Consider the following 27132-nt stretch of genomic DNA (forward strand, 5'->3'; position numbering starts at 1 on the left):
CCCGTTGGCGTTCTCAATGATACATCTCTACTTACAATGAAAAGAACTTACTTGGGACCTAAGTTGAGTAGCTGAGGTTTAGGTACTCGTATTCAAGGGGCACGAGATTTTCAACTTGTGATTTGTCAAGCATATAACTCATATTTGCCCTCACATTAATTTTAACCATTCAAGATGCTTATGATAGGGTAATGAGAGCTCAAAGCTAATGAGTACCATACTTTTTGGATGGTTTATAAAACTTGTTAATCTTGCTTCCTTTTTCGAAGGACCTTCATTTTACTTTTATGTTGAGTCTTCATCTTCTTGCTTTATGCACCAATTAAGAGAGCATAGTTGTCATTCTGAGTATAATGTGCATAGTCCCGAAATCTATAATTGATTGATTCATGATTATGATATTGCTTGTTCTCAAATTACTTCTATCTAGTCACTGATACGCGTACAGCACGCGTCCGTTGGGAACCCCAAGAGGAAGGTGTGATGCGTACGGCGGCAAGTTTTCCCTCAGAAAGAAACCAAGGTTTATCGAACCAGGAGGAGCCAAGAAGCACGTTGAAGGTTGGCGGCGAGATGTAGTGCGGCGCAACACCAGGGATTCCGGCGCCAACGTGGAACCTGCACAACACAACCAAAGTACTTTGCCCCAACGAAACAGTGAGGTTGTCAATCTCACCGGCTTGCTGTAACAAAGGATTAGATGTATAGTGTGGATGATGATTGTTTGCAAAGAACGAGTAGAACAAGTATTGCAGTAGATTGTATTCGATGTAAAAGAATAGGACCGGGGTCCACAGTTCACTAGAGGTGTCTCTCCCATAAGATAAATAGCATGTTGGGTGAACAAATTACAATCGGGCAATTGACAAGTAAAGAGAGCATGACAATGCACATACATGATATGATGAATATTGTGAGATTTAATTGGGCATTACGACAAAGTACATAGACCGCTATCCAAGCATGCATCTATGCCTAAAAAGTCCACCTTCAGAGTTATCATCCGAACCCCTTCCAAGTATTAAGTTGCAAAACAACGGACAATTGCATTAAGTATGGTGCGTAATGTAATCAATAACTACATCCTCGGACATAGCATCAATGTTTTATCCCTAGTGGCAACAAGCACATCCACAACCTTAGAACTTTCTCGTCACCGTCCCAGCATTTAATGGAGGCATGAACCCACTATCGAGCATAAATACTCCCTCTTGGAGTTAAGAGTAAAAACTTGGCCGAGCCTCTACTAATAACGGAGAGCATGCAAGATCATAAACAACACATAGGTAATAGATTGATAATCAACATAACATAGTATTCTCTATCCATCGGATCCCGACAAACACAACATATAGAATTACGGATAGATGATCTTGATCATGTTAGGCAGCTCACAAGATCCGACAATGAAGCACATGAGGAGAAGACAACCATGTAGCTACCGCTATGGACCCATAGTCCAGGGGTGAACTACTCACTCATCACTCCGGAGGCGACCATGGCGGTGAAGAGTCCTCCGGGAGATGATTCCCCTCTCCGGCAGGGTGCCGGAGGTGATCTCCGGAATCCCCGAGATGGGATTGGCGGCGGCGGCGTCTCGGTAAGGTTTTCCGTATCGTGGCTCTCGGCATCGGGGGTTTCGCGACGAAGGCTTTAAGTAGGCGGAAGGGCAACGCGGGGACCACACGAGGGCCCCACACGCCGGGGCCGCGCGGCCGGGGTCCAGGCCGCGCTGCCCCGTTGTGGCGGCGCCTCGTGGCCCCACTTCCTTTCCCCTCGGTCTTCCGGAAGCTTCGTGCAAAAATAGGACCCCGGGCGTTGATTTCGTCCAATTCCGAGAATATTTCCTTTGTAGGATTTCTGAAACCAAAAACAGCAGAAAACAACAACTGGCTCTTCGGCATCTCGTTAATAGGTTAGTGCCGGAAAATGCATAAATACGACATATAATGTGTATAAAACATGTAGATATCATCAATAATGTGGCATGGAACATAAGAAATTATCGATACGTCGGAGACGTATCAGCAACCCCAAGCTTAGTTCCTGCTCATCCCGAGCAGGTAAACGATAACAAAGATAATTTCTGGAGTGACATGCCATCATAACCTTGATCATACTATTGTAAACATATGTAATGAATGCAGCGATCAAAACAATGGCAATGACATGAGTAAACAAATCAATCATAAAGCAAAGACTTTTCATGAATAGTACTTAAAGACAAGCATCAATAAGTCTTGCATAAGAGTTAACTCATAAAGCAATAAATCAAAGTAAAGGTATTGAAGCAACACAAAGGAAGATTAAGTTTCAGCGGTTGCTTTCAACTTATAACATGTATATCTCATGGATAATTGTCAACATAGAGAAATATAACAAGTGCAATATGCAAGTATGTAGGAATCAATGCACAGTTCACACAAGTGTTTGCTTCTTGAGGTGGAGAGAAATAGGTGAACTGACTCAACATAAAAGTAAAAGAAAGGTCCTTCGCAGAGGAAAGCATCGATTGCTATATTTGTGCTAGAGCTTTTATTTTGAAAACAAGAAACAATTTTGTCAACGGTAGTAATAAAGCATATGTATCATGTAAATTATATCTTACAAGTTGCAAGCCTCATTCATAGTATACTAATAGTGCCCGCACCTTGTCCTAATTAGCTTGGACTACCGGGATCATCGCAATACACATGTTTTAACCAAGTGTCACAAAGGGGTACCTCCATGCCGCACTGTACAAAGGTCTAAGGAGAAAGCTCGCATTTTGGATTTCTCGCTTTTGATTATTCTCAACTTAGACATCCATACCGGGACAACATGGACAACGAGATAATGGACTCCTCTTTAATGCATAAGCATGTAGCAACAATTAGTGTTCTCATATGAGATTGAGGATATATGTCCAAAACTGAAACTTCCACCATGATTCATGGCTTTAGTTAGTGGCCCAATGTTCTTCTCTAACAATATGCATGCTCTAACCATTAAAGTGGTAGATCTCCCTTACTTCAGACAAGACAGACATGCATAGCAACTCACATGATATTCAACAAAGATTAGTTGATGGCGTCCCCAGAAAACATGGTTATCGCACAACAAGCAACTTAATAAGAGATAAAGTGCATAAGTACATATTCAATACCACAATAGTTTTTAAGCTATTTGTCCCATGAGCTATATATTGTAAAGGTAAAGAATGGAAATTTTAAAGGTAGCACTCAAGCAATTTACTTTGGAATGGCGGAGAAATACCATGTAGTAGGTAGGTATGGTGGACACAATTGGCATAGTGGTTGGCTCAATGATTTTGGATGCATGAGAAGTATTCCCTCTCGATACAAGGTTTAGGCTAGCAAGGTTATTTGAAACAAACACAAGGATGAACCGGTGCAGCAAAACTCACATAAAAGATATATTGTAAACATTATAAGACTCTACACCGTCTTCCTTGTTGTTCAAACTCAATACTAGAAATTATCTAGACTTTAGAGAGACCAAATATGCAAACCAAATTTAGCAAGCTCTAGGTGTTTCTTCATTAATGGGTGCAAAGTATATGATGCAAGAGCTTAAACATGAGCACAACAATTGCCAAGTATCAAATTATTCAAGACATTTTAGAATTACTACATGTAGCATTTCCCGATTCCAACCATATAACAATTTAACGAAGAAGATTCAACCTTCGCCATGAATACTATGAGTAAAGCCTAAGGACATATTTGTCCATATGCAACAGCGGAGCGTGTCTCTCTCCCACACAATGAATGCTAGGATCCATTTTATTCAAACAAAACAAAAACAAAAACAAACCGACGCTCCAAGCAAAGCACATAAGATGTGATGGAATAAAAATATAGTTTCAGGGGAGGAACCTGATAATGTTGCCGATGAAGAAGGGGATGCCTTGGGCATCCCCAAGCTTAGACGCTTGAGTCTTCTTAGAATATGCAGGGGTAAACCACCGGGGCATCCCCAAGCTTAGAGCTTTCACTCTCCTTGATCATATCGTATCATCTCCCTCTCTTGATCCTTGAAAACTTCCTCCACACCAAACTCGAAACAACTCATTAGAGGGTTAGTGTACAATAAAAATTAACATGTTCAGAGGTGACACAATCATTCTTAACACTTCTGGACATTGCATAAAGCTACTGGACATTAATGGAATCAAAGAAATTCATCCATCATAGCAAAAGAGGCAATGCGAAATAAAAGGCAGAATCTGTCAAAACAGAACAATCCGTAAAGATGGATTTTATTGAGGCACCAGACTTTCTCAAATGAAAATGCCCAAATTAAATGAAAGTTGCGTACATATCTGAGGATCACGCACGTAAATTGGCATATTTTTCTGAGCTACCTACAGAGAGGCAGGTCGAAATTCGTGACAAGCAAAGAAATCATGTTATCGCGCAGCAATCCAAATCTAGTATGAACCTTACTATCAAAGACTTTACTTGGCACAACAATGCACAAAACTAAGATAAGGAGAGGTTGCTACAGTATTAAACAACTTCCAAGACTCAAATATAAAACAGAAATACTGTAGTAAAAACATGGGTTGTCTCCCATAAGCGCTTTTCTTTAACGCCTTTCAGCTAGGCGCGAAAAGTGTATATCAAGTATTATCAAGAGACGAAGTATCAACATCATAACTTGTTCTAATAATAGAATCAAAAGGTAACTTCATTCTCTTTCTAGGGAAGTGTTCCATACCTTTCTTGAGAGGAAATTGATATTTAATATTACCTTCCTTCATATCAATGGTAGCTCCAACAGTTCGAAGAAAAGGCCTTCTCAATATAATGGGACAAGATGCATTGCATTCAATATCCAAGACAACAAAATCAACGGGGACAAGGTTATTGTTAACGGTAATGCGAACATTATCAATTCTCCCCAAAGGTTTCTTTATAGCATTATCAACAAGACTAACATCAAAATAACAATTTTTCAATGGTGGCAAGTCAAGCATATTATAAATTTTCTTAGGCATAACGGAAATACTTGCACCAAGATCACATAAAGCATTACAATCAAAGTTATTGACCTTCATCTTAATGATGGGCTCCCAACCATCCTCTAGCTTTCTAGGAATAGAAGTTTCAAGTTTTAGTTTCTCTTCTCTAGCTTTTATGAGAGCATTTGTAATATGTTTTCTCGAAAGCCAAGTTTATAGCACTAGCATTGGGACTCTTAGCAAGTTTTTGTAAGAACTTTATAACTTCAGAGATGTGGCAATCATCAAAATCCAAACCATTATAATCTAAAGCAATGGGATCATCATCCCCAATGTTGGAAAAAATTTCAGCAGTTTTATCACGAGCGGTTTCAGCGAGCTTTAGCAGTTTCAGGCAATTTTGCGGGCTTTGCACTAGGAGTAGTAACATTGCCAACACCAATTATTTTATCATTGATAGTAGGAGGTGCAGCAACATGTGAATCATTAACATTACTAGTGGTGGTAATAGTACAAACTTTAGCTATATTATTCTCTTTAGCTAGTTTTTCATTTTCTTCTCTTTCCCACCTAGCATGCAATTCGGCCATCAATCTTATATTCTCATTAATTCTAACTTGGATGGCATTTGCTGTAGTAACAATTTTATTTTCAATATCCTTATTAGGCATAACTTTCGATTTCAAAAGATCAACATCAGAGGCAAGACTATCAACCTTAGAAGCGAGAATATCAATTTTATTGAGCTTTTCCTCAACAGATTTGTTAAAAGCAGTTTGTGTACTGATAAATTCTTTAAGCATAGCTTCAAGTCCAGGGGGTGTGTTTCTATTATTGTTGTAAGAATTCCCATAATAATTACCATAACCGTTACCATTATTATAAGGATATGGCCTATAGTTATTACTAGAATTGTTCTGATAAGCATTGTTGTTGAAATTATTATTTTTAATGAAATTTACATCAACATGTTCTTCTTGAGCAACCAATGAAGCTAACGGAACATTATTAGGATCAACATTAGTCCTATCATTCACAAGCATAGACATAATAGCATCAATCTTATCACTCAAGGAAGAGGTTTCTTCGACAGAATTTACCTTCTTACCTTGTGGAGGTCTTTCCGTGTGCCATTCAGAGTAATTAATCATCATATTATCAAGGAGCTTTGTTGCTTCACCAAGAGTGATGGACATAAAGGTACCTCCAGCAGCTGAATCCAATAGGTTCCGCGAAGAAAAGTTCGATCCTGCATAAAAGGTTTGGATGATCATCCAAGTAGTCAGTCCATGGGTTGGGCAATTTTTAACCAAAGATTTCATTCTTTCCCAAGCTTGAGCAACATGTTCATTATCTAATTGTTTAAAATTCATTATGCTACTCCTCAAAGATATAATTTTAGCAGGCGGATAATATCTACCAATAAAAGCATCCTTGCATTTAGTCCATGAATCAATACTATTCTTAGGCGAGAGATAGCAACCAATCTTTAGCTCTTCCTCTTAATGAGAAAGGAAACAATTTTAATTTTATAATGTCACCATCTACATCTTTATACTTTTTCATTTCACACAATTCAACAAAATTATTGAGATGGGCAGCAAGCATCATCGGAACTAACACTGGAAAATTGCTCTCGCATAACAAGATTCAGAAAGCGAGGTTTAATTTCAAAGAATTCTGCTGTAGTAGCAGGTGGAGCAATAGGTGTGCATAAGAAATCATTATTATTTGTGGTTGTGAAGTCACACAACTTAGTATTTTCAGGAGTGGCCATTTTAGCAGTAGTAAATAAAGCAAACTAGATAAAATAAATGCAAGTAACTAATTTTTTTGTGTTTTTGATATAGAGTGCAAGACGAGTAAATAAAGTAAAGCTAGCAACTAATTTTTTTGTGTTTTGATATAATGCAGCAAACAAGTAAGTAAATAAAATAAAGCAAGACAAAAACAAAGTAAAGAGATTGGATTGTGGAGACTCCCCTTGCAGCGTGTCTTGATCTCCCCGGCAACGGCGCCAGAAAACGGTCTTGATACGCGTAAAGCACGCGTCCGTTGGGAACCCCAAGAGGAAGGTGTGATGCGTACGGCGGCAAGTTTTCCCTCAGAAAGAAACCAAGGTTTATCGAACCAGGATGAGCCAAGAAGCACGTTGAAGGTTGATGGCGGCGAGATGTAGTGCGGCGCAACACCAGGGATTCCGACGCCAACGTGGAACATGGACAACACAACCAAAGTACTTTGCCCCAACGAAACAGTGAGGTTGTCAATCTCACCGGCTTGCTGTAACAAAGGATTAGATGTATAGTGTGGATGATGATTGTTTGCAAAGAATAGTAGAACAAGTATTGCAGTAGATTGTATTCGATGTAAAAGAATAGGACCGGGGTCCACAGTTCACTAGAGGTGTCTCTCCCATAAGATAAATAGCATGTTGGGTGAACAAATTACAGTCGGGCAATTGACAAATAAAGAGAGCATGACAATGCACATACATGATATGATGAATATTGTGAGATTTAATTGGGTATTATGACAAAGTACATAGACCGATATCCAGCATGCATCTATGCCTAAAAAGTCCACCTTCAGGTTATCATCCGAACCCCTTCCAGTATTAAGTTGCAAAACAACAGACAATTGCATTAAGTATGGTGCGTAATGTAACCAATTACTACATCCTCGGACATAGCATCAATGTTTTATCCCTAGTGGCAACAGCACATCCACAACCTTAGAACTTCCTGTCACTGTCCCAGATTTAATGGAGGCATGAACCCACTATCGAGCATAAATACTCCCTCTTGGAGTTAAGAGTAAAAACTTGGCCAGAGCCTCTACTAATAACGGAGAGCATGCAAGATCATAAACAACACATAGGTAATAGATTGATAATCAACATAACATAGTATTCTCTATCCATCGGATCCCGACAAACACAACATATAGAATTACAGATAGATGATCTTGATCATGTTAGGCAGCTCACAAGATCCGACAATGAAGCACATGAGGAGAAGACAACCATCTATCTACTGCTATGGACCCATAGTCCAGGGGTGAACTACTCACTCATCACTCCGGAGGCGACCATGGCGGTGAAGAGTCCTCCGGGAGATGATTCCCCTCTCCGGCAGGGTGCCGGAGGTGATCTCCGGAATCCCCCGAGATGGGATTGGTGGCGGCGGCGTCTCGGTAAGGTTTTCCGTATCGTGGCTCTCGGCACCGGGGGTTTCGCGACGAAGGCTTTAAGTAGGCGGAAGGGCAACGCGGGGGCCACACGAGGGCCCCACACGCCGAGGCCGCGCGGCTAGGGTCCGAGCCGCGCCGCCCTGTTGTGGCGGCGCCTCGTGGCCCCACTTCCTTTCCCCCTCGGTCTTCCGGAAGCTTCGTGCAAAATAGGACCCCGGGCGTTGATTTCGTCCAATTCCGAGAATATTTTCTTTGTAGGATTTCTGAAACCAAAAACAGCGAGAAAACAAGCAAGCGGCTCTTCGGCATCTCGTTAATAGGTTAGTGCCGGAAAATGCATAAATACGACATATAATGTGTATAAAACATGTAGATATCATCAATAATGTGGCATGGAACATAAGAAATTATCGATACGTCGGAGACGTATCAGTCCACCCTTTGAACTTTAAAGGTGTCCTAGCATTTATGTTATGCTACTTCATAAAGGAAAAACTGAGTACCACTTTGCTATGTTTTCTCTATGCTCATAAACAAACAGTTGATTTCAATGCAAAATTATTCATGATCCTTTGTTTGAGTTACTTTTCATGTTATAACATAGTTGCTAAGTTCTATTGTTAGAATTATATCTGTCATGTCTATGTTTAGAGTACTTAGATCCCAGCTCACAATGCTTTACAATAACTTGATCAAGATTGTGTTGGCTGCATGTCACCTCAAAAATTATTTTTGTTATCACTTACCTACCCAAGGACGATCAGGAGTTAAGCTTGGGGATGCTGATACGTTGCAAACGTATCTATAATTTTTGATGCTCCATGCTTGTTTTACACCAATTTCTATACGATTTGCTTACACTTCGTTGAACTATTATACATTTTCCGACACTAACCTATTAACAAGATGCCACAGTGCCAGTTCCCTGTTTTCTGCTGTTTTGTATTTCAGAAAAGTTGTACAGGAAATATTCTCGGAATTGAACGAAACAAAAGCCGAAGATCTTATTTTTCCGTAAAGAAAACAAAGTCCGGAGGAGAGACGAAGAGGGGTGATGTCTACGGGTGCTTCTATTCTTGTAGACAGTGTTGGGCCTCCAAGAGCAGAGGTTCGTAGAACAGCAGCAAGTTTCCCTTAAGTGGATCACCCAAGGTTTATCGAACTCAGGGAGGAAGAGGTCAAAGATATCCCTCTCAAGCAACCATGCGATCACAGTACAAGAAGTCTCTTGTGTCCCTGATACGTCCCCGACGTATCCATAATTTCTGTCGTTCCATGCTTGTTTTATGACAATACTTACATGTTTTGCTTGCACTTTATGATGGTTTCATGCATTTTCCGGAACTAACCTATTAACAAGATGCCACAGTGCCAGTTCCTGTTTTCTGCTGTTTTTGGTTCCAGAAAGGCTGTTCGGGCAATATTCTCGGAATTGGACGAAATCAACGCCAAACCTCCTATTTTCTCCGGAAGGCTCAGAACACCGAAGAAGAGTCGGAGAGGGGCCAGGGGGCCACCACACCACATGGCGGCGCGGGCCAGGCCTAGGCCGCGCCGGCCTAGGGTGTGGCGCCCCCAGGTGCCCCCCTGCGCCGCCTCTTCGCCTATAAAACCCTTTCGACCTAAAAACGCAGTACCAATTGACGAAACTCCAGAAAGACTCCAGGGGCACCGCCACCATCGCGAAACTCCAATTCGGGGGACAGAAGTCTCTGTTCCGGCACCCTGCCGGGACGGGGAAGTGCCCCCGGAAGCCATCTCCATCAACGCCATCGCCTCCATCATGCTCCGTGAGTAGTTCCCCCATGGACTACGGGTTCTAGCTATAGCTATGTCGGTATACTCTCCCCCATGTACTTCAATACAATGGTCTCATGAGCTGCCTCACATGATTGAGATTCATCTGATGTAATCGGTGTTGTGTTTGTTGGGATCCGATGGATGATACATTATGATTAGTCTATCTATAAAGTTTGTGAAGTTATTGTTGCTGCAATCTTGTTATGCTTAATGCTTGTCACTAGGGCCCGAGTGCCATGATCTTAGATTTGAGCTCTATATTGTTGCTTAGATTGTATCTACAAGTTGTATGCACATGTCACTGTCCGGAACCAATGGCCCCGAAGTGACAGAAATCGGGACAACCGGAGGGGATGGTAGTGATGTGAGGATCACATGTTTTCACGGTGTGTTAATGCTTTGCTCCGGTGCTCTATTAAAAGGAGTACCTTAATATCCAAGTAGTTTCCCTTGAGGCCCGGCTGCCACCGGCTGGTAGGACAAAAGATGTTGTGCAAGTTTCTCATTGCGAGCACGTACGACTATTATTGGAAAACATGCCTACATGATTAATGAATTGATGTTCTTTCTTAATGCTTTATCAATCCTATCAATTGCCCAACTGTAATTTGTTCACCCAACACTTGTTATTGGAGAGTTGCCACTAGTGTAGATCGCTGGGAACCCCGGTCCATCTCTCATCATAATATACTTGTTCTACATGTCATTGGAAGTAGTATCAACTATCTTCTCGTGCCATCGCTCTCATATTGCTATTACTGCTGTTGTGTTACTGTTACTATTGCTCTCATATTATCGCTACTTTCACATCACCCCTGTTGCTAGTGCTTTTCCGAGTGCAGCTGAATTGACAACTCGGTTGTTAAGACTTATAAGTATTCTTTACCTCCCCTTGTGTCGAATCAATAAATTTGGGTTTTACTTCCCTCGAAGACTCGTTGCGATCCCCTATACTTGTGGGTCATCAAGACTATTTTCTCGGCGCCGTTGCCGGGGAGGCATAGCTCTACTCATAAGTTCACCCGGGGAGTACACTCTACCTCTTTCTCTCGTTTTTATTTTGTTTTGTTTTGTTTTGCTTAGTTTACTTTTGTCTAGTTTACTTGTGCTTAGTTTATTTCTGTCTACTATTAGTTTGCTTAGTTTACTTTTGCTTAGTTTATTTTTGTCTTGTTTTATTTGTCTCATATATCCAAAAATCCATAAAAATTTGAAAAACCAAAAAATTAAAAACTGCTATTATGGGAGAACCTACAACCTACTTGGAGCTTATAGAATGTTATAATTGTTATAGAGAATCAAGAACTGGTAAAATAATGAGTGCTATGATAGAAAAATTGAATACAATTGCTAAAATCTTGCTTGAACGCCATAATATAAACTGTTGCTCTCAACAGGATACTAAACATCTTAAATTTCAATGTGGCTTTAGTGAGGAATTTTTAATTAAGAACTATAATCGGAATTGCTATATTCATTATGGGTTCGAAGAGGTAGAACAATTTGTCTTATTTATGGGAGCCTCCGAGATAGAATCCTTCATGGTTGAGAATTATGAAACTTGTGTTGTTTGTAAGGGCCTTAAAGATTATGTCTCTACTATCCTTAATTCTTGCATAGAATGCTACAGTAGGAATCCTTATATCCTTGATTATAAAGAGAGACACATTAATGCACAAGAATGCACTCACAATTTGCAGGAACCGGTGGAAGAAGAAATTGATGAACCTGAAAGCTCATTGGATGAAAAAGAGGAGGAAATTGATGAACTTGAAAGATCATTGGATGAAAAAGAAGAGGAGAGCAACGAACAAAAGGAGGAAGAATGGATTAGCTACCCATGCCAACCTTCTAATGAGAGTAACTCTTTATCTCTTACACTATTTGATTGTCCTCCATGCTTACCGAAAGAGGTTGAATGTTATGTTCCTGTGGATTCTCTTGAAATATTCCCTATGAGTAAAACTTGTGAGAATAATTATGCTACTGTTATATATGATAATCCATGCTACTTTGATAAATCTTATGATAATGCTTTATTTGTGCCTGATGTCGAAATGCATGGTGCTAAAGAATTTTGCTTGCCAAATGTTTATGATAAAGCGCTAGATGATGGTCCTATGTTACTTGATAATATTAATTGTACTACTAATGAAAATGGGATTGGAGAGTTCTTGACTTATTCTATGAGTCCCATATCTCTTGAGATTGATCAACTACCTTGTTATATCTTTACTATTAAATGGGAGTTGGTCGTTTGACACTCAACGCACTTTGGTGGTCGTCATTAAAACAATCCGGACCCTCTAATCTTTCACTGATGAATTCTGTCCCTACATCTCAATCTTGACTTGGAACAATTGCTAATTGCTGCTTAGTGCCACCGCAGGTCCACGCACCAAAAAGGTAAGATGTAAAGAGAATCACGCACAAACACAAGAAATCAGGGATTTGATACATAGTTAATGGACAAATTAATATTCCTTCCTAACTAATAACATCGTATCTCTATTTCTTTCTGGTATTTTACTCCACCTTCGTTCCCGAGCGAGAGCCCCCTACCCGCGCCGCCTGTCGGCGCCATCGTTCTCTGTGTACTTTCCGCACCGCCCTGCGGCAGCGCCCTGCACACGCTAGGTTCGTCCCCTATTTTCTCGCCTCGATGCCCTTCTCAGACCTCCTCCTTGCCACAGTCTAGGTCGCGCTTGGCCGGGTCGGCACCGCGCTGCTTGCCGTCGTCGGCGTATCACACGCTTAGGCTCCCGTATGGCGAAGCTATTTTCTGCCCATGTTTCCAGTCTACGCGCGCGGCTGCTATACCTCCGGGAGGTCGTCGGCGCCATGCCCATGTCCGAGGTCATTGGACCTGCTGCGTTCAAGCCCCACTCCATCTCCCCATCCCTCCAACATCTGCTTCACCACCGACGAGTGACGGATCGGACCGCCAGGGCTGAGGTCACGAGCTCTTCGACCGGACCGGATTCAGCGAGGATTAGGTAATCATTTGTCTGCTCGACTTAGATGGCTCCTCCCTTTTTTTCCTGTTTCGTTTAAATTTGGCCGAAGATACGCATGCGCACCTCAGCAAGAGATGGTAAAGAAAGATGTGCGAGCTACTATTAGAATTAGTAGTAGTAAGATCGTGTCTTACTAGAAGGAGAGCAACAACTAAAAGTGAGTTCACCAAATTCATCTTTGTATCTAGCTTGTTTACGTTTAAGTGCATATATATATTTTGTTTTCTTAGTTTACTATCAGAACGAAATAATCAGTTTGGAAGATAATTTTGTCCATTCACTGATACATAGTGTTAGAATCGATGATGGGCATGGCCAAGTTTCTTATGAGGAAAGCAGACCAGGTTCTTTGCAACCATTTACTTGATGTGCCGTAAACTATATGTCCACAATGGATCTTTGATAGTATTTGAGTTTGGAGGGTGTAATTTTAACTGTGCCTGAAAATTCTAAAGCTTGCAGGAAAGTATTTAATATAATTTTGACCTTTTCTCAAAAGAATTTTATTCGATTCTCCATACCATTTTGCTGGCTCTGGTGGACCTGAAACAATAATAACAAAGCTATTTTATTTTTTTATCATGCTCTCTAAACTTTTAAAGCTGCAACTTGTTTTAGGTCTTGGGTATGCTCAATGAATAACAATGAGATCATCCCCCACTAGGTGATTCGAGTTTACATTAATATCACAAAACTTCATTGTTACTGCTTTATTCTCTCCCATGCAGATTTTTTTTCCTGGTGTGTTCAGTTGTTGCTTGGTTGATCTACTTCAGTTAGCGAGAACCTAAGGTGAAGAGGATGCAGAGAGAGATTGAAAGGTGAAGATAATGTGACCGAGGAGGAAAAACGGAATCACGATGGTGTGGCGCATCTCCGAGTGGTCCCTGGGATGGGGAAACCACATCCATGAATTCAACTTCCAAGCTTGTCTCTGGGAAACGCCAACCTACATAGCAATGTGAGCCCCCTCTCCCCATGCAGCTTTTTTCTTCATATGTTGTAGCAGACTAGCAGGAAGGTGTGATTTGGTGACTTGGACCTTAATTTGTACATCCTTTGGAATAAAATCTGAAGCAATTATCAAAAATGAAGGCCTAAGACATGTGCAAAACTTGAAAGTGCAACATGATCATATTACCCCCTTTTAACGCAAAAACATCGGGTGCTTGCACAATTTGGTCCCTTTCTTATATTTTTCTTCAGACTAGATGTCTATTGTGTGGAAATCGGTACGCAGAAGATTTAAAAAAATAGCAAAATAGTTGGTCCTTCCTTCTAAATTTCTAATCCACTTGTCAGAACTAGCAAAGAACATGCCGGGAGAATATATAGGTTTTTTTCTGACCAAGCTATGGTAATACAATTTTGTACAAACAGTTGGTTCTCTGTAAGGGATATGCTATGTTATTTTATCTCTTTCCCTTCTCAACTTTTTTTTATTTGTTTTCATACTTTTATTCGAGCTCAGCTTAAGCTTCAACTTATGGTGCTGCCAGGTTACTTAGGAGCGATATGCAAGAAGGTGCATGATGAAGGGTCATTCAGCTGTATTAAAATTTGATGCCTAAAGTAAGAATAGAGATTACGATTAGCTGAGAGACCTATGTATATATGTGCTGCAGCCATCCTGCCTCCGGTTTTATGTAGTATCTTTTCAGTTACATTTTTTAAAATTCCTTTCACATCTAGCGGTCATACCTAAATCAATCCAAGTTTATAAGTTGAATATATTTCATCTAATTTCCTCTTCATAGGAGCAGAGTATTTGTGACGCCGAGGAGGTGAGTTTGGCTGCGTCCATGGATGTCGAGAAGGATAGGTGCATTCCCGGCATTGCGGCAGCTCAGATAGATCTACACGACACAAACCCGCACTCATCGACAAGGCCATCGAGACAAACTCCATGGGCTAAGGCATGTGAAAGGAGATGGGTTCTCCACAAGTTGTTGGCTCAGCTGTAGATCACGTCCAGCATCAGCATTTCAGTATCCCAGTATGTCCAACATCACCGCCCCAGTCTTAGCTCTGTGACAGTTCTGTTGTGCCAGACATACACACATGACCATGACATGTTGTCGCCACAATGACGATTTTGATCTAAATTGCTTAGGCAGTAGGTAAACTAATTAACTGAATTGTACAAGATAGCATGGTGGTGTGTGGTTTGACCATAGGAGATTACAAGAGGATCTATGCTTCTTTATCTGTTTTATACTCCCTCCGGTCTCTTTTAATTGACTCGGATTTAGTACAACTTTGTACTCAATTTGAGTCAATTAAAAAAGAACGGAGGAAGTATGTTCTTCTTTGGTTTATGTGATTCACTGATATCTAATTTAGGTAGGTATAATTGTTAACTAATTTAGTTAGGTATAATGAAACATTAATATGGATTTAGGTGATGTGACCAGGAGATCGAAGGACATAGCATTGTAGAAGGAGAGGTGAAGCCATCACATCACACGGTGCATCATTTATCCTTAGTCAGAACTTGTGAGCTGAGATAGCATAGTTTTATTTCACTCTTTATATATTCAAATCATCTAGAACCTCCGAATGATTATATTGTATACCCTTTAGTTGTATTTTATATGTTCATACAAAGATACAAATGGGTCTTAGAGAATATGTGGATACCCACTATCGTGTGCATGCATATGCTTTTGTATGTAGTAACTATTTTGTGAGGAATTTCAATATGTTCCATTACTTACAAGAAAATCAATGCTATGTTCAATGTAATTATTTCGTATGGTGTTGAAAGGATTAGCTTTCAGAAAACAATTCATCAAAGAGAGCAAGATCAGTTTCATACTTACGTCCATGTCAAGGACAAATCTTCTTCAATCAAGTAAAATTCATGTTTACTTTGTTGTGCTATAACATAGGACATAGGACAACATCTTCATGTATGAGAAGATGAACCGAGACATGTAGCTCTTCTTTACATTGATAAATGAAATGAACCAGATTAAGCACGGAATATTTGGGTTGATCAATTTTTTGAAATGCTTGCTCTTCTGGGTGTTCAACTTCATGGCTGTCCAAACTCAAGTATCTTATGTGAGGTAGGGATGGAGGAAGATTGCATCCACCGCTTTGGGGCGGGAGCTCGGACGAGGTAGTGTCCTGCGTGGGTTTAGGCATACATCTTGGAGTTGGGTCACTGTCGACCACCGCTTCGGTAGGACATCGGATTTTGTGTCATGTAGGATTTGTTGGGGACAATCTTGAGTTCCTTGGTGACTGGTGAGGGAGGTATTAAGCACGGTGTCTATTCGATGGCTTATTTTTTTCTTTCTGATTTATATTTGTGGAAGCAAGCACATCACAATATGTCGCATAACATGGTCTGCAAAAGTTGAAAAGTTATGATGATAATCCGTAGCAACGCACGGGCATTCAACTAGTTATTAATAAAAGTAAGTTTGAAAGTTTTAATTCCACTATTCTTGAACTTGATAAAAATTATGTGTTTGGAAATCATGAAAAGTATGCTGCATGTGATAGTTATATTGTTGAGTTTGTTCATGAAGCTACTGAAAATTATTATGAGAGAGGAAAATATGGTAGTAGAAATTTTCATGGTACTAATACACCTCTCTATATGCTGAAATTTTTGAAGTTATTCTTGTTTTATCTTCTTATGCTTGTCACTTTGTTCTTCATGAATTTATTTGTGTACAAGATTCCTTTGCATAGGAAGCATGTTAGGCTTAAACTTGTTTTGGATTTGCCTCTTGATGCTCTCTTTTGTTTCGAATACTATTTCTTGCGAGTGCATCATTTAAAACTGCTGAGCCCATCTTAATGGCTATAAAGAAAAGAACTTCTTGGGAGATAACCCATGTGTTATTTTGCTACAGTACTTTGTTTTATATTTGTGTCTTGGAAGTTGTTTACTACTGTAGCAACCTCTCCTTATCTTAGTTTTGTGTTTTGTTGTGCCAAGTGAAGCCTCTAATCGAAGGTTGATACTAGATTTGGATTTCTGCGCAGAAACAGATTTCTTTGCTGTCACGAATCTGGGCAAAATTCTCTGTAGGTAACTCAGAAAATTATGCCAATTTACGTGAGTGATCCTCAGATATGTACGCAACTTTCATTAGTTTTGAGTTTTCTGATTTGAGCAACGGAAGTATTTTATTAAAATTCGTCTTTACTGGCTGTTCTGTTTTGGCAGATTCTGTCTCTGTTTTTTGCATTGTCTCTTGTGGACTTTAAGCGAGGTTTTCTAGACGTAGAGGGCTGTAGCTAATGTTTTATTGAGTTCTTGCAATGTGCCACTACAGGACCAAGGTGGATTCAAATTTTTTGAAGTACTAACCCCTCTAATGAAGTTTGTGAGAAGTTTGGTGTGAAGGAAGTTTTCAAGGGTCAAGAGAGGAGGATGATATATGATCAAGAAGAGTGAAAAGTCTAAGCTTGGGGATGCCCCCGTGGTTCATCCCTGCATATTTCAAGAAGACTCAAGCGTCTAAGCTTGGGGATGCCCAAGGCATCCCCTTCTTCATCAACTTATCGAGGTTCCTCCCACGAAACTATATTTTTATTCGGTCACATCATATGTGCTTTACTTGGAGCGTCCGTGTGTTTATTTTCGTTTTGTTTTGTTTGAATAAGATCGGATCCTAGCTATCCTTGTTTGGGAGAGAGACACGCTCCGCTTTTTCATATGAACACATGTGTTCTTCGTTTTACTTTTAATGTTCAATGATAAAAGTTGGAAGCTACAATACTTATTGGTTATTTGGTTGGGAAAAGAAAATGCCTCATATGTTGTGGATAATTTGACACTTGGCAATTGTTTTGAGCTCTCAAGTAGATCATGATTAAGTTTTTTTCATGTAGTTTAAGCCTATTAGCGGAGAACTACTGTAGAGCTTGTTGAAATTGGTTTGCATAATTGATCTCTCTTAAGGTCTAGATATTTTCTGGTAAAAGTGTTTGAGCAACAAGGAAGACAGTGTAGAGTATTATAATGCTTGCAATATGTTCTTATGTAAGTTTTGCTGTACCGGTTCATACTTGTGTTTGCTTCAAATAGCCTTGCTATCCTAAGCCTTGTATCGAGAGGGATTACTTCTCATGCATCCAAAATACTTGAGCCAACCACTATGCCATTTGTGTCCACCATACCTACCTACTATATGGTATTTCTGCCATTCCAAAGTAAATTGCTTGAGTGCTACCTTTAAACAATTCAAAATTCATTACCTCTGATTTGTGTCAATGTTTTATAGCTCATGAGGAAGTATGTGGTGTTTATCTTTCAATCTTGTTGGGCAACTTTCACCAATGGACTAGTGGCTTCATCCGCTTATCCAATAATTTTGCAAAAAGAGCTGGCAATGGGATTCCCAGTCCCAGATTAATTAACAAAAATAGACACTCCTCCATGGTATGTGATTGTTGGATGGCACCCGAGGATTCGGTTAGCCATGGCTTGTGTAAGCAAAGGTTGGGAGGAGTGTCATCATCATAATGAAACTAAAATAAAAAGGCACTCCTTCATGGTATGAGATTGTTGGCAGGCACCCGAGGATTCGGTTAGCCCTGGTTTGTGAAAGGAAGGTTGGAAGGAGTGCCACCCAAAAATAAAAATAATTCATGGGAGCCGCTCTTGAAGGTTTGTCTAGCAAGGGGGTTAGAGTGCCCACTACCATTCGTTGACAACAACAAACACCTCTCAAAACTTTACTTTTATGCTCTCTATATGTTTTCAAAACCAAAGCTCTAGCACAAATATAGCAATCAATGCTTTCCTCTTTGAAGGACCTTTCTTTTACTTTATGTTGAGTCAGTTTACCTACTTCCTTCCACCTTAGAAGCAAACACTTGTGTCAACTGTGCATTGATTCTTACATACCTGCATATTTGCATTCATCATATTACTTTTTGTTGACAATTATCCATGAGATATGCATGTTACAAGTTGAAAGCAACCGCTGAAACTTATATCTTCCTTTGTGTTGCTTCGATGCCTTTACTTTGAACTTATTGCTTTATGAGTCAACTCTTATGCAAGACTTTTGATGCTTGTCTTGAAGGTATTATTCATGAAAAGTTTTGCTATATGTTATCTACTTGTTAGCAACTATAGATCATTGCCTTGAGTCACCTCATTCATTTCATATGCTTTGTAATAGTATGATCAAGGTTATGTAAGTAGCATGTCACCACAGAAATTACTCTTTTTATCGTTTACCTGCTCGGGACGAGCAGGAACTAAGCTTGGGGATGCTGATACGTCCCCGACGTATCCATAATTTCTGTCGTTCCATGCTTGTTTTATGACAATACTTACATGTTTTGCTTGCACTTTATGATGTTTTCATGCATTTTCCGGAACTAACCTATTAACAAGATGCCACGAGTGCCGGTTCTCGTTTTCTGCTGTTTTTGGTTCCGAAAAGGCTGTTCGGGCAATATTCTCGGAATTGGACGAAATCAACGCCAAACCTCCTATTTTCTCCGGAAGGCTCCGGAACATCGAAGAAGAGTCGGAGAGGGGCCGAGGGGCCACCACACCACATGGCGGCGCGGGCCGGGCCTAGGCCGCGCCGGCCTAGGGTGTGGCGCCCCGAGTGCCCCCTGCGCCGCCTCTTCGCCTATAAAAGCCCTTTCGACCTAAAAACGCAGTACCAATTGACGAAACTCCGAGAAAGACTCCGGGGCGCCGCCACCATCGCGAAACTCCAATTCGGGGACAGAAGTCTCTGTTCCGGCACCTCGCGGGACGGGGAAGTGCCCCCGGAAGCCATCTCCATCAACGCCATCGCCTCCATCATGCTCCGTGAGTAGTTCCCCCATGGACTACGGGTTCTAGATGTAGCTATGTCGGTATACTCTCCCCCATGTACTTCAATACAATGGTCTCATGAGCTGCCTCACATGATTGAGATTCATCTGATGTAATCGGTGTTGTGTTTGTTGGGATCCGATGGATGATACATTATGATTAGTCTATCTATAAAGTTTGTGAAGTTATTGTTGCTGCAATCTTGTTATGCTTAATGCTTGTCGAGTAGGGCCCGAGTGCCATGATCTTAGATTTGAGCTCTATATTGTTGCTTAGATTGTATCTACAAGTTGTATGCACATGTCATCTGTCCGGAACCAATGGCCCCGAAGTGACAGAAATCGGGACAACCGGAGGGATGGTAGTGATGTGAGGATCACATGTTTTCACGGTGTGTTAATGCTTTGCTCCGGTGCTCTATTAAAAGGAGTACCTTAATATCCAGTAGTTTCCCTTGAGGCCCGGCTGCCACCGGCTGGTAGGACAAAAGATGTTGTGCAAGTTTCTCATTGCGAGCACGTACGACTATTATTGGAAAACATGCCTACATGATTAATGAATTGATGTTCTTTCTTAATGCTTTATCAATCCTATCAATTGCCCAACTGTAATTTGTTCACCCAACACTTGTTATTGGAGAGTTGCCACTAGTGTAGATCTCGGTGAACCCCGGTCCATCTCTCATCATAATATACTTGTTCTACATGTCATTGGAAGTAGTATCAACTATCTTCTCGTGCCATCGCTCTCATATTGCTATTACTGCTGTTGTGTTACTGTTACTATTGCTCTCATATTACTGCTACTTTCACATCACCCCTGTTGCTAGTGCTTTTCCAGGTGCAGCTGAATTGACAACTCAGTTGTTAAGACTTATAAGTATTCTTTACCTCCCCTTGTGTCGAATCAATAAATTTGGGTTTTACTTCCCTCGAAGACTGTTGCGATCCCCTATACTTGTGGGTCATCAGTCCCCAACACACCTAATACACTTGTCAGATGTATAGGTGCACTAGTTCGGCGAAGAGATGGTGAAATACAAGTAGTATGGATGTATATGAGTGGTAATAACAATCTGAATAAAATATGGCAGCTAGTAAACATGCAACAGAACAGTAAACAAACGGAGATTCGATGTTTGGAAACAAGGCCTAGGGATCATACTTTCACTAGTGGACACTCTCAACTCAGGGTGGGCATTCGGTTTTAACCGAAATTTCGGTTCGGTTTTTGCGGTTTTTGAACAAATTTGGTTTTCAAAAATGGTAACCGAAATTGGCATGAAAATTTAGGAAACCGAAGATTCGGTTACCGACAAATTCGGTTCGGTTTTCGGTTAAAACCAAATGAACCTACTCACTTGAACAAATAGTAGGCATCACCGAAGAAAGCAAATAGTGATTGACATATCAACACAAAAAGCATCAACTGCGCAAGAAATCGACAAATGAGCACCAATCGTGGAGCGATGCTATTTGGTAGGTTGCGGCACTCGTGGTACAGGTGCATCACTCGTGAGCGACTAAAAGGGGTAGCTAAGACTTCAAGCGGCGTGTTCTATTATGCAGGCTTCACGCTATATTCAGAAAAAGCTAGTACATCAAAGACCAAAGTCATACATTGAATGAACAATTTTTGGAACCTCAAACGCAATTGGGCTTCTATGGAATGATCGGTTTATGCACAAATTGATGGTAGGTTACTCAATTCGCTCTAATCGGTCTTGTTCGGTTGGTGGGGCTAAAAACCGAATTCTACCAAATTTAATTCGGTTAGTATAAATGGAAACCGAAAAAATAGCGGTTAATGGAAAAAACCGAGATTTCGGTTAGTTCGGTTTCGGCTTCGGTTCGGTTTTCGGTTTCACGGTTTTTATGCCCACCCTGACTCTCAACATTGATCACATAATAAAACCACTCTACACTCTCTTGTTGGATGATGAACACCACTAATTGTGTAGGGCTACAAGAGCACCTCAATGCCGGAGTTAACAAGCTCCACAACATTCAATGTTCATATTTAAATAACCTTAGAGTGCATGATAGATCATTGCAATTACACCAAGTACTAACATAGCATGCACACTGTCACCATCACACTATGAAGGAGGAATAGATCACATCAATACTATCATAGCAATAATTAACTTCATAATCTGCAAGAGATTACAATCATAACCTACGCCAAGTACTACACGATGCACACACTGTCACCATTACACCGTGGAGGAGGAATAGAGTACTTTAATAACATCACTAGAGTAACACATAGATGAATAGTGATACAAAACTCATATGAATCTCAATCATGTAAGGCAGCTCATGAGATCATTGTATTGAAGTACATAGGAGAGAGATTAACCACATAGCTACCGGTACAGCCCTTAGCCTCGATGGAGAACTACTCCCTCCTCATGGGAGACAGCAGCGTTGATGAAGATGGCGGTGGTGTCGATGGAGATGCCTTCCGGGGGCACTTCCCCGTCCCGGCGGCGTGCCGGAACAGAGACTCCTGTCCCCCAGATCTTGGCTTCGCGATGGTGGCGGCTCTGGAAGGTTTCTCGTACCGTGGCTTTTCCGTATCGAAGTTTTAGGTCAGGGACCTTTAAATAGGCGAAGAGGCAGAGTCGGAAGGCTGACGGGGGCGCCACACAATAGGGGGGCGCGGCCCAGGCCCTGGCCGCGCCACCCTGTCATCTTGTGGCCCTGTGGCCCCCCTCTGGTGGCTCTCGGGTGTTCTGGAAGCTTCGTGGAATTCTAAGATGCTGGGCGTTGATTTCGTCCGATTCCGACAATATTTCCTTACTACGATTTCTGAAACCAAAAATAGCGAGAAAACAAGCAATCGGCCCTTCGGCATCTCGTCAATAGGTTAGTTCCGGAAAACGCATAATAATGACATATAATGTGTATAAAACATGTGAGTATCATCAATAAAGTAGCATGGAACATAAGAAATTATAGATACGTTTGAGACGTATCAAGCATCCCCAAGCTTAGTTCCTACTCGCCCTCGAGTAGGTAAACGATAACAAAGATAATTTCTTAAGTGACATGCTATCATAATCTTGATCATACTATTGTAAAGCATACGAGATGAATGCAGAGATTCGAGGCAATGGCAAAGATAATGAGTAAACAGATGAATCATATACCAAAGACTTTTCATGAATAATACTTTCAAGACAAGCATCAATAAGACTTGCATAAGAGTTACTCATAAAGTAATAAATTCAAAGTAAAGGCATTGAAGCAACACAAAGGAATATATAAGTGTCAGCGGTTGCTTTCAACTTTAACATGTATATCTCATGGATAATTGTCAACACAAAGTAATATAACAAGTGCAATAAGTAAACATGTAAGAATCTATGCACGGTTGACACAAGTGTTTGCTTCTGGGATAGAAAGAATGGGTGAACTGACTCAATAATAAAGTAAAAGAATGGCCCTTCGCAGAGGGAAGCATGGATTACTATATTTGTGCTAGAGCTTTTCATTTTGAAAACAAGAAACAATTTTGTCAACGGTAGTAATAAAGCATATGTGTTATGTATAAGACATCCTATAAGTTGCAAGCCTCATGCATAGTATACCAATAGTGCTCGCACCTTGTCCTAATTAGCTTGGATTAACACGGATTATCATTGCATAGCATATGTTTCAACCAAGTGTCACAAAGGGGTACCTCTATGCCGCCTGTACAAAGGTCTAAGGAGAATGTTCGCATTGGATTTCTCGCTTTTGATTATTCTCAACTTAGACATCCATACCGGGACAACATAGACAACAGATAATGGACTACTCTTTAATGCATAAGCATTCAACAACAATTAATATTCTCATAAGAGATTGAGGATTAGTTGTCCACACTGAAACTTCCACCATGAATCATGGCTTTAGTTAGCGGCCCAATGTTCTTCTCTAACAATATGCATACTCAAACCATTTGATCATGAAAATCGCCCTTACTTCAGACAAGAAGAACATGCATAGCAACTCACATGATATTCAACAAAGGTAAAAGTTGATGGCGTCCCCAGAAACATGGTTATCGCTCAACAAGCAACTTATTAAGAAATAAGACACATAAGTACATATTCTTCACCACAATAGTTTTTAAGGCTATTTTCCCATGAGCTATATATTGTAAAGACAAAGAATAGAATTTTAAAGGTAGCACTCAAGTAATGTACTTTGGAATGGCAGAGAAATACCATGTGGTAGGTAGGTATGGTGGACACAAATGGCATAGTTTTTGGCTCAAGGATTTGGATGCACGAGAAGAATTCCTCTCAGTACAAGGCTAGGCTAGCAAGGTTGTTTGAAGAAAACTCAAGTATAAAAGGTGCAGCAAAGCTCACATATGAACATATTGTAACTATTATAAGACTTTGCATTGTCTCCTTGTTGTTCAAACACCTCAACCAGAAAATATCTAGACTCTAGAGATCAATCATGCAAACCAAATTTTAACAAGCTCTATGTAGTTATTCATTAATGAGTACAAGGTACATGATGCAAGAGCTTAAACATGATCTATATGAGCACAACAATTGCCAAGTATCACATTATTCAAGACATTATACCATTTACCACATGCAGCATTTTCTGTTTCCAACCATATAACAATTAACGAAGCGGTTTCAACCTTCGCCATGAACATTAAAGATAAAGCGAAGAACACAAGTGTTCATATGCAACAGCGGAGCGTGTCTCTCTCCCACACAAGCATGAATTTATTCAGAGAATGAAAATAACAAAACGAAAATAAAAGCACACAGACGCTCCAAGTAAAGCACATAAGATGTGACGGAATAAAAATATAGTTTCACTAGAGGTGACCTGATAAGTTGTCGATGAAGAAGGGGATGCCTTGGGCATCCCCAAGCTTAGATGCTTGAGTCTTCTTGAAATATGCAGGGATGAACCACGGGGGCATCCCCAAGCTTAGACTGTTCACTCTTCTTGATCATATTGTATCATCCTCCTCTCTTGACCATTGAAAACTTCCTCGACACCAAACTCGAAACAAACTCATTAGAGGGTCAGTGCATAATTCATATATTCAGAGGTGACATAATCATTCTTAACACTTCTGGACATTGCACAAAGCTACTGGAAGGTAATGGAACAAAGAAATCCATCCAATACAGCAAAAGGGGCAATGCGAAATAAAAGGCAGAATCTGTCAAAACAGAACAGTCCGTAAAGACGAATTTTATAGAGACACCAGACTTGCTCAGATGAAAATGCTCAAATTGAATGAAAGTTGCGTACATATCTGAGGATCACGCACGTAAATTGGCAGATTTTTCTGAGTTACCTACAGAGAATAATACCCAAATTCGTGATGGCAAGAAATCTGTTTCTGCGCAGTAATCCAAATCTAGTATTGACTTTACTATCAAAGACTTTACTTGGCATAACAATGCAATAAAATAAAGATAAGGAGAGGTTGCTACAGTAGTAACAACTTCCAAGACACAAATATAAAACAAAAGTACTGTAGTAAAATAAAAACATGGGTTATCTCCCAAGAAGTGCTTTCTTTATAGCCATTAAGATGGGCTCAGCAGTTTTAATGATGCACTCATAAAGATGAGAGTTGAAGCAAAAGAGAGCATCAAGAAGCAAATTCAAAACACATTTAAGTCTAACATGCTTCCTATGCATAGGAATCTTGTAAATAAGCAAGTCATGTAGGCATAATGCAACAAGTATAGAAAGATAAAACAAGTGTAACTTCAAAAATTTCAGCATATAGAGAGGTGTTTTAGTAACATGAAAATTTCTACAACCATATTTTCCTCTCTCATAATAACTTTCAGTAGCATCATGAACAAATTCAACAATATAACTATCACATAAAGCATTCTTATCATGAGTCTCATGCATAAAATTAATACTCTCCACATAAGCATAATCAATTTTACTAGTTGTAGTGGGAGCAAATTCAACAAAGTGGCTATCATCAAATATAGGAGGCATAGTATAATCACAATAAAATTTACTCTCCATAGTAGGTGGCACCAAAAGACCACTATCATTATAATCATCATAAATAGGAGGCAAAGTATCATCGAAGAAAATTTTCTCCTCAATGCTTGGGGGACTGAATAGATCATGAAAACCAGCTTCCCCAACCTTAGAACTTTCTATATCATTATCAAAAATGGTGTTCAAAGCGTTCATACTAATATTACTACCAGCATGCAAATAAGGTTCCATAGGTTTTTTAATTTTCGCATCAAACAATCCATGTCTTAACTCAGGAAATAGAATAAGAAGCTCGTTGTTGTCCATTATGCCTAACTAGTGTAAACAAGAAACGAAAAGATGCAATTGCAAGATCTAAATGAAATAGCTTCGAGCACACACACAACGGCAACAGAAAAGTACTTAGTTACCTGGGACCGGAGTATGAGTGCCTTTTACCTTTCCTCCCCAGCAACGGCGCCAGAAAAGTGCTTGATGTCTACGGGTGCTTCTATTCTTGTAGACAGTGTTGGGCCTCCAAGAGCAGAGGTTTGTAGAACAGCAGCAAGTTTCCCTTAAGTGGATCACCCAAGGTTTATCGAACTCGGGGAGGAAGAGGTCAAAGATATCCCTCTCAAGCAACCTCGCGATCACGAGTACAAGAAGTCTCTTGTGTCCCCAACACACCTAATACACTTGTCGGATGTATAGGTGCACTAGTTCGGCGAAGAGATGGTGAAATACAAGTAGTATGGATGTATATGAGTGGTAATAACAATCTGAATAAAATATGGCAGCGAGTAAACATGCAACGGAACGATAAACAAACGGAGATTCGATGTTTGGAAACAAGGCCTAGGGATCATACTTTCACTAGTGGACACTCTCAACATTGATCACATAATAAAACCACTCTACACTCTCTTGTTGGATGATGAACACCACTAATTGTGTAGGGCTACAAGAGCACCTCAATGCCGGAGTTAACAAGCTCCACAACATTCAATGTTCATATTTAAATAACCTTAGAGTGCATGATAGATCATTGCAATTACACCAAGTACTAACATAGCATGCACACTCGTCACCATCACACTATGAAGGAGGAATAGATCACATCAATACTATCATAGCAATATTTAACTTCATAATCCGCAAGAGATTACAATCATAACCTACGCCAAGTACTACACGATGCACACACTCGTCACCATTACACCGTGGAGGAGGAATAGAGTACTTTAATAACATCACTAGAGTAACACATAGATGAATAGTGATACAAAACTCATATGAATCTCAATCATGTAAGGCAGCTCATGAGATCATTGTATTGAAGTACATAGGAGAGAGATTAACCACATAGCTACCGGT

Source organism: Lolium rigidum, chromosome 5, assembly GCF_022539505.1.
Source record: "Lolium rigidum isolate FL_2022 chromosome 5, APGP_CSIRO_Lrig_0.1, whole genome shotgun sequence".
Classification (NCBI taxonomy): domain Eukaryota; kingdom Viridiplantae; phylum Streptophyta; class Magnoliopsida; order Poales; family Poaceae; genus Lolium; species Lolium rigidum.